General features: G+C 37.5%; 1 pseudogene; it reads right to left on the reverse strand.

The window, feature by feature from the left end:
• Positions 1–11,470: 11,470 nt before the first annotated feature.
• LOC119721906 lies at positions 11,471–12,155 on the reverse strand (annotated as a pseudogene).
• Between the last annotated feature and the right edge of the window lie 1,236 nt (positions 12,156–13,391).

The following is a 13,391-nucleotide window of genomic DNA, read 5'->3' on the forward strand; positions in this document are numbered from 1 at the left end:
CCTTAGAAACTCCTCACCGGACTGGCCACTCATGAGGAGGGCACTGCCATGCGCCGTGCCCTCGCCGTCCATAGGCTCAATTTCCCTTTTAGGTGAATCCTATATGTTCATTCTTCAAGGACCTTAAGGACTTTTTTTTTTCAAGTTCCCCATTACCCATTAAAAACCAAATCCCAGGCAGCTGCTTAAGAAGAGGTAATTTCTCTCTCCCTCCCACCTCTGTGCCTCTACCGGACCTTGATGATGAGCCTCTTCCCCCCTCGGGTCCCAACTCGGCCGGGCCCTTGGCTGGCGGCGGCGCCCATGTCCACCTACCAAAAGCTGCATTTGCGTCGGAAGCAAGTGGAGTGCTTTGAAAACCACTATCAGCGAAACTTTTCTGTCGATAGTGTCGTGCTACCCATTTGTCTGTTTTTACCGCCCTTCACTCTTTGGCGCAGCCGACTCCACAATGATCTCTGGACTTATCTAATTCTCAATGAGTTATTACAAGCGACAAGTCCCAATTTCCCCTTAACATATAGGTGTACCAGATCTTTTTCGCCGCTTTGTCTAAATGCTGGCAAGTTAAGCCACGATGGAACTGGCGAAAGGCTATTTTCCCACCGGCATTATTTTTTACCTAGCTCCCATGATAGATATTGTGATAGAGGCCTACTTATTGCTTAAAGGGAATATACAACATTTGCAAACATCGAAAAACAAAACTACATTAAAAAAAAAAAATGACTTACTAGGATGTTGGTAAATGCCAGTCTAAAGCATCCTGTGAAATTATGGCACCAGGTGTGAAGTCATTTTCAAGAAAAGTGGTATTTTGTATAAATTTCCAACGGTGGTCGGCCGACCACCGTTGGAAAAACCTAACTATTTTTCAGCTACTGCTCCAAATTTACCCTTTTTTTCAGTCAAAATTTTGTTTGCTGTTGGTTACATGTTCATGAACGGGTGCAGGCCAGCTAGACTGGTTCTATTACCTTACAAATTTCCGGCATCTATAAATTGATCCATTTCATCTTTAGTGGAGTCAGGGAACCAGACTACTTGACCAATTCTGTTTTTCTTGGTTTGTCCAGCATTTTCGATCACAAAACTTCAAACATGTCAGTGGAACAATATTTGATCTATTATACTAACCCCTCAAATAGTTCATTTCTGAAAATTACAGCAAAAGCCAATGATGTACATTCCCTTTAACACATTTTCCACATTATCCCAACTACCAAATTTATTTAATAAAAAAGATGTGGCATTTTATGTTATGGCTCAATATTTGACCCCAATCCCTAAGTTTTGGATATTGACCCAATATTATGGAAATCTTAATAAATATAACGTTAAGCTTTTTATCCACTGGCTCTTTTTTATTAATTGGATTTGGTTGTTGGGATAATGTGGAAAATTTGTAAAGCAATAAGTAGATGACCTCTATCAACCATATCTATCTATGGGAGCTAGGTAAAAAATAATGCCGGTGGGAAAATGAAGATGACGCATTTTTTTACCAAAATGACCTTGACTTTCGCCTGAATCACATGACTTTGACCTCCAACTATTTTAAAAACCTCGAAAATCGATTCATCGGCCCAGAAATGTATATTTTGACACCAAGATTATAAAAATCGGCTCATTAGTTACTGACATATGACACTTAGCGTTTTTAATTATTCGCACGGCAGCGATCTTCAAAATATGCAAATCATGGGACAATTTTTTTCGCTGGCAACATCGAAATTCTTTAATCAGATGTCCTAGGGATTCTAAAAATCATCTTGGAATTTTATTTTAGGGGGGGGGGGGTGCATGGGAACCCTTTTCTCCTGCCGTACTAATAAATCTTCTTCCTCTGGGTCATTCCATGTCAGACCAACGCACTATTTTTACCTAAGGTCTTCCGATTTTGATAAAAAATGCTATGCTTGTTGGTCATGCTTAGCAATGAATGTACTACAATTTTTACACCAATCTGACTTACCATGTGGTCAGGGCGAAAAACACAAAAAAATTGACATTTTTAGATTAAACACTACCCTGTATATAACTGACGCATTTGTAACCTACCAACTGTACAAAAATAGTCATAAAGTTGTCAAAAATAGTCAAAAATAGTCATAAAGTGCGATTTGGAAGACCCCAATTTTTTTTTTTTTTTTTTTTGGGGGGGGGAGGGGATTCTGATAGAGGAAGACATGCTCTATCAAGTCGTTTTCCTTTCGTCGATTTTCGGAATGATGCATTATTACAAAAATTGGGTCAAAGGTCACGGTAACATATTAAAGGTCATGGTGACCTATCTTTCACAAAACTGATTTTTGATAAAAGATTTAAGTTTAGCAAGCAATTCTGATTATTTGAATACCAATTTTGCATATATTTGATGAACATTTACATGGTTATGACATATTTGTACCAAAAGGGTGGTATTTTAATCTAAAAATGTCATTATTTTGTGGTTTCTGCCCTGTCCACATGGTTGGTCGGATCGGGCTAAACATTGGTGTGCATTCATTGCTCATCAGGACCTAGCACAGCAATTTTTATCAAATTCGGAAGACAGGAGGTAGAAAGTGCTGTGGTCTGACATGGAATGACCCATATGGTAAGAACTTGTGCATTTCAACAGATATCGACCCTGATCCCGAGTGGTGCATATTACTCTGACGTCATGATGACGTCATCGGGTATCAAATTACAAGCAATTTTCTTTCACCTAGTATAACTCTTGATTGAACAAAACTACAGGTTCGCGTTTGTTGAGTAACAAACGCAGAGTGGTCGGACAGAACTTTTTCATTAAAGGGAAAATACAACATTTGCAAGCATCGAAAAACAAAACTACCAAGGTTTTACGAAATACCTTACATGATGTTGGTAAATGACAGTCTAAAGCATCCTGTAAAATTATGGCACCTGATGTGAGGTCATTTTCAAGTAAGTGGTATTTTTTGTATACATTTCCAATGGTGGTCGGCCGACATTTCCAACGGTGGTCGGCCGACCACCGTTGGAAAACCTAACTATTTTTCAACTGCTGCTCCAAATTTACCATTTTTTTTCAGTCCACATTTTGTTTGCTATTGGTTGCATGTTCATGAATGGGGGCAGGCCAGCTAGACTGGTTCCCTTACAGTACAATTTTCCGGCATCTATAAATTGATCCATTTCATTTTCAGTGGAGTCCATAATCAATAATACTAACCCCTCAAATAGTTCATTTCTGAAAATTAAAGCAAAAGCCAATGATGTACATTCCCTTTAAACACTGTCAAGTTAAGTTATAAATGTCTTAATGTATGCAAATGCCCAGCATCTATAGTATTCAAATTTTCAAAAGTATTCAAAAATTCCGGCGTGCACGGAACTCTCACATTTTGTAGTCAAGCATCGACATTTTAATGGTTATTAAAAAAGTAAAAAAAAAAGCAACACAGTAAACTATAAATTTAATACAAGAGGACCGCGAGACTACAAAGCGTTTTAAACTTGGCTTATATTTTACATCGAAAGGCCGCCTACCCATAATAGTCTTGAGTAAAAGTTTTGAAGGATGAAGGAAATTATTTATAATGGATGGGGGCTATTTAAAGAAATCAAAACAAATACAAGCAAAATGCTCAATCAGAGAAACGTCGAGTATTGTTTTTGTGTATGCTGTAAAAAGCAAGAATATAATGCAAAGCAATGTACATGCACTTATATTTTGTCTACCCAAATTTACAGTAATTATTTGCTTAAAAAGAAATATCTCTTTTTCAATCTAGGTACATAAAATTGTGAAATAACAGCAAGGACATTTTGCTAACAATCTCCACCAAAATATTGTGATTTAAAATTCAGATTTACAATTGGCTGCTCACTTGTAAAAATGCCAATTATTTTTTTTTTTACATGCATGCACAATTTGTAAATACATATACCACACTGTGAAAGTGTTAATACAGGTGAACAACATCCACCGACCATTATTGATAGCTTCTTGGCTGGTGATTGAACTAATAATTGACTTAAGAACAAAGTAGTGTGTTAAAATTTACACACAGTTCTGTTCAATTGATCCATCATATGGCTTTCACTGGAAGACTTTTTTATGCAACTGGTTCACGAACTGGGCCGGATTGATTATCCCAATACTGGCGATCCTATACAACAGCACTATTGTTTCTGTCATGAAATGAGTACAAAGATTACTTTTGAGAGCTATTTTTCAGGTCCTGTTTCGACTCGAACGTGCAATTTGTGTAAAAGTCGTCGTTGCGGGCAGCAAACAAAACACAGTAAATTGTGACGTAATAGACAGGACTCGTGTATGCTACTCTGCATCGGGAGTCCTGTTTATTACGTCACGATTTACTGTTTTTTGTTTGCTGCCCGCAACGACGACTTTTACACAAAGTGCACGTTCGGGTCGAAACAGGCATGACAGGACTTGAAAAACAGCTCTCAAAAATACCTTTTGTACTCATTTTATGACAGAAACAATAGTCGTTTTTATTTCATCACACCGTAGGCTACATATACCCGAAAAATGACGGAAATGTCTTCGAGCATTCCACAACCTCTTTAATGGCTAGGCTGGTCCATTGAAAACAGTAATATACCCCCTTTTAGTTTACCAATATATGTATAAAGATACAGTGTAAATACATGTACACTGATGTAAATGTTACATAAACAACAAATCCATCATTGACAGTTTAATGCAGGTAATGCAGGTGTAGTAAAAAGAAAATGCAAATGTAGATTTATAGGCTGTAGAAAATGCAGCTTTAACGTGAGTGAGATGTCATGTCAAGACGTCATCATGACGTCAGTTGGATTTATGTATACGACATGGCGGCTTAGGTTCATACCAAGCTACAACCAAATTGGATAGTATTGTGCTGCAGACAGACCATATAATAGAATAATGGCCATTTAATGTTACGTAAATCTCCAATTGTAGCAGGTCTTCATTCAAGGTTTCTCCCAAGTTATAAATTGTAAAGAGTTTCCTTGTAGTGATTTATTATATTTTCATTACCCCCCCCCCCCGAAGCCGGCGATGCGCAACCTCGTCCCCCGTGCTTACCTTATTTCCAACCGCGTTTCCAATAGTAAACCCTGGATAGGAAACTTTCTTCCTGTATCCTGATTGGATACCGCAATTGGCTAGTAATGGATTTTTATCGTGTACTTGGTGCTATATATTCACAACGTGCAGTACGTGTTTTCGCGATCATTCGTCCACGCCATCTCGAAAATACTAATTTCCTTTCCAATTTGCTCATATTAATACGAAACATGATACTGCATGTTGTCTCGATAAGATCGTAACAGTTTGATTTCAAAAATCGTGTTTTCGTAACTCACGCCGTGCTCGCGCTGCTACGAATTGACTCTGTTTTTACCCCAGACACCGCATACAAAAACAAACGCTAATGTGTAACGCATATCCAGGCACCAGGCTGTTCTCATTTGCATACGTGTGCAAAAATCTTGCACATGCAAATGATCCAATACCAGGGTGAGAGAGCAGGTAGTGGTGGGCGCGTACTGCTCGACACCCTGGGGACGAGGTTGGGCGATGCGGGCTTAGTTCGTATTAATGTGCTCAATTATAAGTGTATAGGGGTGTTTACAAAATAAAAGAAAACTGAGAGCAATCTAAGATGGCATTGGCGGAAGTCAACAAAAGGCGAAATGCCAAAGATCAGTATTTAAAACCAATGCAATCACGTGTCTGAAGCATGCACTGGAAGGGGATGTTTTGGCAGTATTACCCACCGTATTTGGAAAAAGTTTAATTTTCTCCACATGCCACACGCTTGTGGTCAATTTCTAAGCCTTTTTTTCTTTTCTTTTTTCAATTTTTGCAGTCAAACTTACATGCAGTCGTTGCGTCATTTGAATTTGTAGCTTTGACCTTAAATCCGATTAATATAATTAAGAAAATTGACTTTAGCATTTCTGTTCGTGAGATTTATTGACGTGTGAAAAGTGTTTGAAAAAGGATTGTACCATTATTTACCTACCCGCTAAGTTTCATGACAGTCAGACCTTTCCTTATATGTTTTTTGAAAAATCGCATTTTTATGACGTCATAATGATGTCAGATATTTTTGTTCAAAATTTTGTGCAAATACCTTTTACCTAACAGACCAAATACACAAAGAATTTTGAATTTTGCATGTTACGTTCATGAGATATGGCTAAAAGGTCAAAAACTTCAAATATTCATATACAATCTCCGGATGACGTCATCATGGCGTCACCTAAACTTTTTTTTACCTATAACACATCCCGGTCTAGCCACATACCAAGTTTCAACCCAATCAGACTTACAGTTCTTAAGATATAGGACTTCATAATATGCACGTAAATTTTCAAAAATCAATAAAAAAAATTAAGGTGATGACGTCATCATGACGTCATAGTCTTGGCATAATTTTTGTATGAGGGTCTTCCTTGGCTGTAACATTGATGACGATTCCAGATCGCCAAGTTATAGAAATGATGGCTTGCAAACGTGTACAAAGTCAATGGGCTAACACGTGTACAAAGTTAACGGGCTAAAAAAAAATCCCACTGCAGAAAAATTGCACCTTTAAATTTGTAATTTGACTTTGAACTGAAACATTTTTATGAAATATTACTTAATATTCTGACCCTTAGGAATATGTTCAATCGAATGACAGCGCGAAAAAAATACGATTTCTCTTTCCTTCTCATAGTAATTCTCGGCTGAAGTTCAGAACTACTCAGTAAGATATCAGTGTTGTTTAGGAAAAGACTTGTGGAAAATCCCACTGCAGAAAAACTGCACCTTTAAATACGTAACATAGGGCTTTTCGGCATTATGATTTTTTATTATTCGTCCCTGACTATGTGCATGCATGAACATAAAATCTGTCAAAGTTAGCCGAAAATCGGCTAAAACGGTCACTGTGATGTGGACAGGATTTGACCTCGGCAACACGTGCTCTGCAGGCTGACTGACATACGATGTGTGTGCGTAACGTACGTGTATATAGACGTTCTCAGCTGTGCATGTTTTAGAGCAGAGGTATTGTCAACCTGAAGTTTTAAGCGTGCGCAGGGCATGTCCGAGTTCGCTTATTGCCTCGAAGCTTTGAAATGTTTTAGACCTACCCTTAAATCGACAATTAAAGTAAAAACTAACATAACAACTGCCATGGTTGATTTTTCAGGAATTTTCAAATGAAAAAGAGTTTTTTATTATAACTTCCGGTCTGATGACGTCATTCGCCTAAAACTTCGCACACGTCTTAAGTGGGTCAAGGTCATTATATACACTAATATTTAGGCGATTCCGACAAACTTCGCCACAGACATCTATTCAAAATACATGTTTGCAAATTTTCAACCTGTCGCTAGAGGGCGCTCGAAGATGGCATGACGTCATTGGTAGATGATTTGAAGAATACTTTTAGCCAAGAGACTAACACCGTTGAAAGCAAGTTGATATCTATTACCATTTTCAAATAATAAGCCACTTCCGGTTTTGGCCTTTTTCGACCGGAAGCAAGCGTCACGTGATTTCACGCACACTGAATGAAATAAAGACCTCAACCTACTCTACCATTTGCCGGTAACAGAATGCTGCGGACGCGTACGGTTTATTTCTTATGCATTTTTAAATATTAAAAGTGTCACAATTTAATTGCCCATAAAAACACACCGGATGACGTCATCATGACGTCATCATTACACAATGTTGTTTGAATTAGGGTCTTTGCTTGGACAAAGATTGGTGCAAATGAATTACTGGCAAAGAGTCAAAAATGCCCTTTGAAAATCGACAATTGATTTCTGTGTACAAAGTCTATGGGAAAAATTTAATATTCAAAATTCTATAATAAATTAGTCGATGACGTCACCATAACGTCAATCTTCGGGGCACTTCTTCAGATGCTGATCTAAGTGTGTGCCAAGTTTAAAGTCAATCGGATTGATTTTAGTGCCCAAAGTGTCTTCCACTGTAAAAACGTGTACAAATGCTATGGGGAATGGCTGAAAAAGAAGAAAAAAAACTAGACTTATGTTTGTGGACAAACACAGGGCTGTTTCGGTAACTTTTTGTGACATGTGACATGTAAAGTTTCAAGTATATGTTCCATCAATCAAGAAACTGTTCAATTGAGCACTACGTTCTGTTTATAATAAATGGTGGCACATAATATGTGATTCCATTCTCATAGGGCTTTGAATTATGACGTCACATGTCACGTCACGTGATGACGTCATGATGACGTCACTTAAAGTTTCATCTTTAACTATAATAATATGGTAAAGAGTATAGCCAGAGTATACATCGTTGAAAGCAAGTTCACATCTTTCACCAATTTTAAATTACAAGGCACTTCCAGTTTCAACCAGAAGAAAGGGTCACGTGACTTTGCACATATTTAAAAAATGAGGACCCTCGATAATTCTATCAATTCCCGCAAAAATCATGTTCAGGTCTCTCACGGTTGATTTTATATTGATTTTTTAAGATTAAATCTATTAATCTTTAACAAGACGTCATGTATAAACCCATGATGACGTCATCATGACGTCACTTCAATTTTCATCTATAACACATCCCGGTCTAGGTACATACCAACTTTCAATCCAATGGGACCAGTGGTTCTGTAGATTTTGGCTTTCGAAATATGCACGTTTAGTATGACGTCACATGTCACGTGTTGATGTCATCATGACGTCACTTCAATTTCCATCTATAACACATTCCGGTTTAAGTACATACCAGGTTTCAACCCAATCAGACCTGTAGTTCTGTAGATATTGGCATTGAAAATATGCACATTTGATATGACGTCACATGTCACGTGATGACTAAATCATGACGTCACTTAAATTTACATCTAAAACACATCCCAGTTTAGGTGCAGACCAAGATTCAACCTAATCAAACCTGTAGTTCTGTAGATATTGACCTTCAAAAAATGCAATTTTTAATATGACGTCACATGTCACGTGACGACGTCACATCACGTGATGACGTCATCGTAACGTCACTTAAATTTTTATCTATAACACATCCCGGTTTATAGGTACATACTAAGTTTCAACCCAATCGGACCTGTAGTCATGGAGATATACGGCCTTCAAAATATGCACCTATATTGTGACGTCACATGTCACGTATTGACATCATCGTGACGTCACTTTAATTTTCATCTATAACACATTCCGGTTTAGGTACGTGCCAACTTTCAATACAATCGGACCTGTAGTTCTGGAGATATAGCCCAATCTGTCAGATCTAGCCGAATTCTGCTAGAAAACGGTCACAATAGAAAAATCGCATATAATGTGACGTCACGTGACTCATGATGACGTCACGATAATGTCAATGTTCGGCACACAACTTCAGATGCTGGTCTAAGTGTGTGCCAAGTATAAAGTCAATCGGATTGATTTTAGTGCCCAAAGTGCCTTCCACTGTGAAAACGTGTACAAATGCCAAGGGAGATGGCTGAAAAAGAAGAAAAAAAGAAAAAAAGAAAAAAAATCTTAACGAAAACAAAGGCTGTTTCGGTAAAAGTGCCGAAACAGCCCAAAAAAACTAGAAATGTGTTTGTGGACAAACACAAGCTGTTTCGGATATTTGAAATATTCTGTGCACGTGATGAACAATCAGTGACGTCACTAAAAATGGCGTCCATAGCAGCACATTATACGAACATGTCAAGTTACAACCAAATCGAACACATTGGTCTGTAAATATAGGCCTAAGAACAAAATGCTTCTTTAAGGGACGTCACATGACATTTGATGATGACATCACTTAAATTTTCATCTATAACACATCTCGGCATTGGTACCTATCAAGTTACAATCCAATCAGACCTATGGTTCTGTAGATATAGCCTTAGAAAATTACCCTTTCAGTGTGACGTCACAATACATTTGATGACGTTCTGATGACGTCACTTAAATTTTCAAACTAATCCCTGTGTATGTGCATACCAAGTCTTAACCCAATTGGACTTGTACTTCAGAAGTTATAGCGATTTAAAAATGCACATTTAATATGATATCACGTGACAAATATGATGACGTCATTGTTACAAAAATCATCGGAACTATCTTCGGCTGCTGGTCTAAGTGTCTGCCAAGTGTAAAGTCAATCGGACGTACAATGCCATGTCACCCGGTATGAAAGTGCCGAAGTGTAACGTTTGAAGAAAAACGTGTACAAAACCTATGGGGAAAATACATCTTTAATGTAAAGTAACTTGACACCTGAGGATGTCACGATCACGAATTTCTTCTAGGACCATCTGTGGGTGGTGGTCTAAGTTTGTACTAAGTCTAACGTCGATCGGATTTACGAAAGTGCCAAAATAGAGTGTTTTAAAACGTGTACAAACCCTATGGGGAAAAATGCATCTTTAATGTGAAGTAACCCAACACATGATAACGTCACAATCACAAATTTCTTCTAGGACCATCTGTGGGTGGTGTTCTAAGTGTGTACCAATTTTAAAGTCCATCGAATTGAAGAAAGTGCCAAAGTGGAGTGTTTTAAAACGTGTACAAACCCTATGGGGTAAAATGCATCTTTAATGTGACATACTCTGACACCTGACGATGTCACGATCACGAATTTCTTCTAGGACCATCTGTGGGTGGTGGTCTAAGTATGTATTAAGTCTCAGGTCGATCAGATTTACGAAGAGGCCAAAGTGGAGTGTTTTAAAACGTGTACAAACCCTATGGGGGAAAATACATCTTTAATGTGATGTAACCCGACACCTGATGATGTCACGGTCACGAATTTGTTCTAGGACCATCTGTGGGTGGTGGTCTAAATATGTACGAAAGTGCCAAAGTTGACTGGTAGAAGAAAAACGTGTACAAAACCTATGGAGAAAAGTTGACAAATAAGAAAAAAAAATAGATTGAGATTAGGCCTATTTTACAAACGGAAAAGAAAATTGAAAAGTTCTAAAACTGAACGAAATAAAGTTGTAATTAAAAATATTTCCACAAGCACAAATTAAAATAGATACATTCACACAACGTATTCTATGAGGACTACTATTAAAACAAAAAAGTTTTTTTTTTCCATTATGTCGAATTGTTTGCCCAAATTTTGTGATTGTCTAAGTGGTTCAGTTGCATATGTTGACAACACATTTTTCGTGAATGAAAAATACAGATAAGTGAAACTATTTTCCAACAAGCGCAAATTACAAAAAGACATTAGTTTAGGACTAAGTATTCTATACGGAGTACCTCATTCCTCAGCAATCTTTTTTATTATTATATTTTAAAATTGTTTTTCATCTTCTAAAATTGTTTGCCCAAAATGTACGATTGCCTTAAATTGTTCAGTTGCATATTCACAGTACTGTCTACATGATACCTTGCTTTTTTTAGGGATATAATTTACAATAAAAGAAAAGAAACTACTATGTGTACTTATTTTTTGATGAGCAGTCAGAGTTTTTGTTGACACTTAAAAGTGCAGCTGTGGTGCTGGTCGTTGGCAGATAACAGGAGAGAGATCGTCACATGGAACGTCATTCCAACCAGATTCTCCCACTGCTGCACAATCTTCTCTTCCTCCGCTATTACTCGGTTCACCATCCCTCCAGTTTCTGTACTACACATCAGTAGTGCCATCTTGACACACCCATGTACCTGACACACAGAGAATATTAATGTTTGGTTTTTATTTGGTTAGATGTTTACAATGAAGCCTTAAAAATGAGAACCATGATTGTTTGAAGTTTGAAATGTTATTAATGATTTTTTTCCTTTCCAAAAGGATAGAAGATTTGTTTGCTATGAAAATCTTGGAAAATAGAAATCATTCGTTGTTAAAACAATATAAGTTGACAAACCTTCAACTTGAAGATCACTGCAGTCGATCCAAAAGTAGTAGATCATGTTCTTCACAAGGTACTCAGTTTCCCCTGAGACTGTGGCATGACCAAGACACTTCCCATCTTGATGCACTCCTGTTGTGCCTCAGCCCATGGTAGATTCTCGCTGATTTGCTTGTAGCATTTGTCACCCCACTGGCTCCAAGCAGGAGGACACGCCCCTCTAATGGAGGCCACACAACTCTCATTACCACCAGTGCATCTGATCATAAGACAAAGGCTTATCAAGCCAACGATGAGGCGTTTTGGCAACATCTTTTTCGCATGTTACCAGACTGATAACGAGTGGTTAAATGAAGGGTATTATTGTCATCAATCCGTAATTGTAGTTTATTGCGCTTGACGATGCTTTAAATTAATTCTGCCCCAATTCACGTAAATAGAATTTTTCAATTGGACCCGTTAGCGTGCCTTTCCCATGTGCCATTGGTACACGTATCTGATACTTATTTGCTTGAATTGCCATGGTTACCATAAATTTACTTCTATAAAGACCACATCCAATAAAATATAGTCTCTTGTTAGAAAGTGAAGGCTGAAAATTGATTCCTAGAATCTTTTGTATTGCTCCATGAATAGAGGCGTAGGGCTCATGGTTGGAATATACAAGGTACATGTACTGCATTTTGAAGAGTCTTCAGAAAATGCGATATCAATCATTGGATTGTACCCCAAAAATCAAATTAAAATTAGAGGATTCAGGACTGTTAGGGCTATAAAAACTTACTTCATGATGCTGAATATCTTAGTGGTATGTTGTGAAATTATAGAGCTATTGTAAGTTCCTGTATACCCTCATGATGCAAACAAGATCACATAGAAGGCCTTGCCAGTTCTCATACCACCGACATACTACCAATAGTAATATCTACAGTTCAAGCATTGATCCATCAACAATTCAACAAGAATAAACAGCCTCCCTCAGTCATCAATGCCTCTAATCTGGAGACGTATTTCAATCCGAAGTTTAGGCCCAAAACTCCTCATAGATCATTGTACCAGTGCAAGAGATATCATCTCAGGCTTTATTCACCACAAATAAATCAACGATAACATTGAACAAAGGAGAAAAGAATTGCAGTTATGATTTTAACAAAAATGATGCTGTGCATTGAAAGTATTTACATATAAAGCCTACGTCACAAGCAATCAACTCCACCAAATAGTAAAACAGACGTTTACACAAGAATAGTAATTTCTCTGTACTACAGAATTATCTGTTTGAGAATCGTTAGTTACAATTCTTGCTTGTTAATTTAAAAGACAGAAGTGAAATTGCTCATTTATAGCAACACTAAAAGATCAAGTATCTACACACTGTCACTCTTCTTCCTTTTGGGAAGTTATTTTACCGTGGAAGCTACTACGTACTTTGTCATTTTTCACTAGGCTGTATCTAATAGAGATCTTTTGAGATGTAATATTTAGATTTGTTTCAAAAGTGACTGTGCCCTGCAGGCTTTTCAAATGACTGCATGGTAGAATATGGTA

This window comes from Patiria miniata, unplaced genomic scaffold, assembly GCF_015706575.1.
Source record: "Patiria miniata isolate m_02_andy unplaced genomic scaffold, ASM1570657v1 HiC_scaffold_14, whole genome shotgun sequence".
Taxonomy (NCBI): Eukaryota; Metazoa; Echinodermata; class Asteroidea; order Valvatida; family Asterinidae; genus Patiria; species Patiria miniata.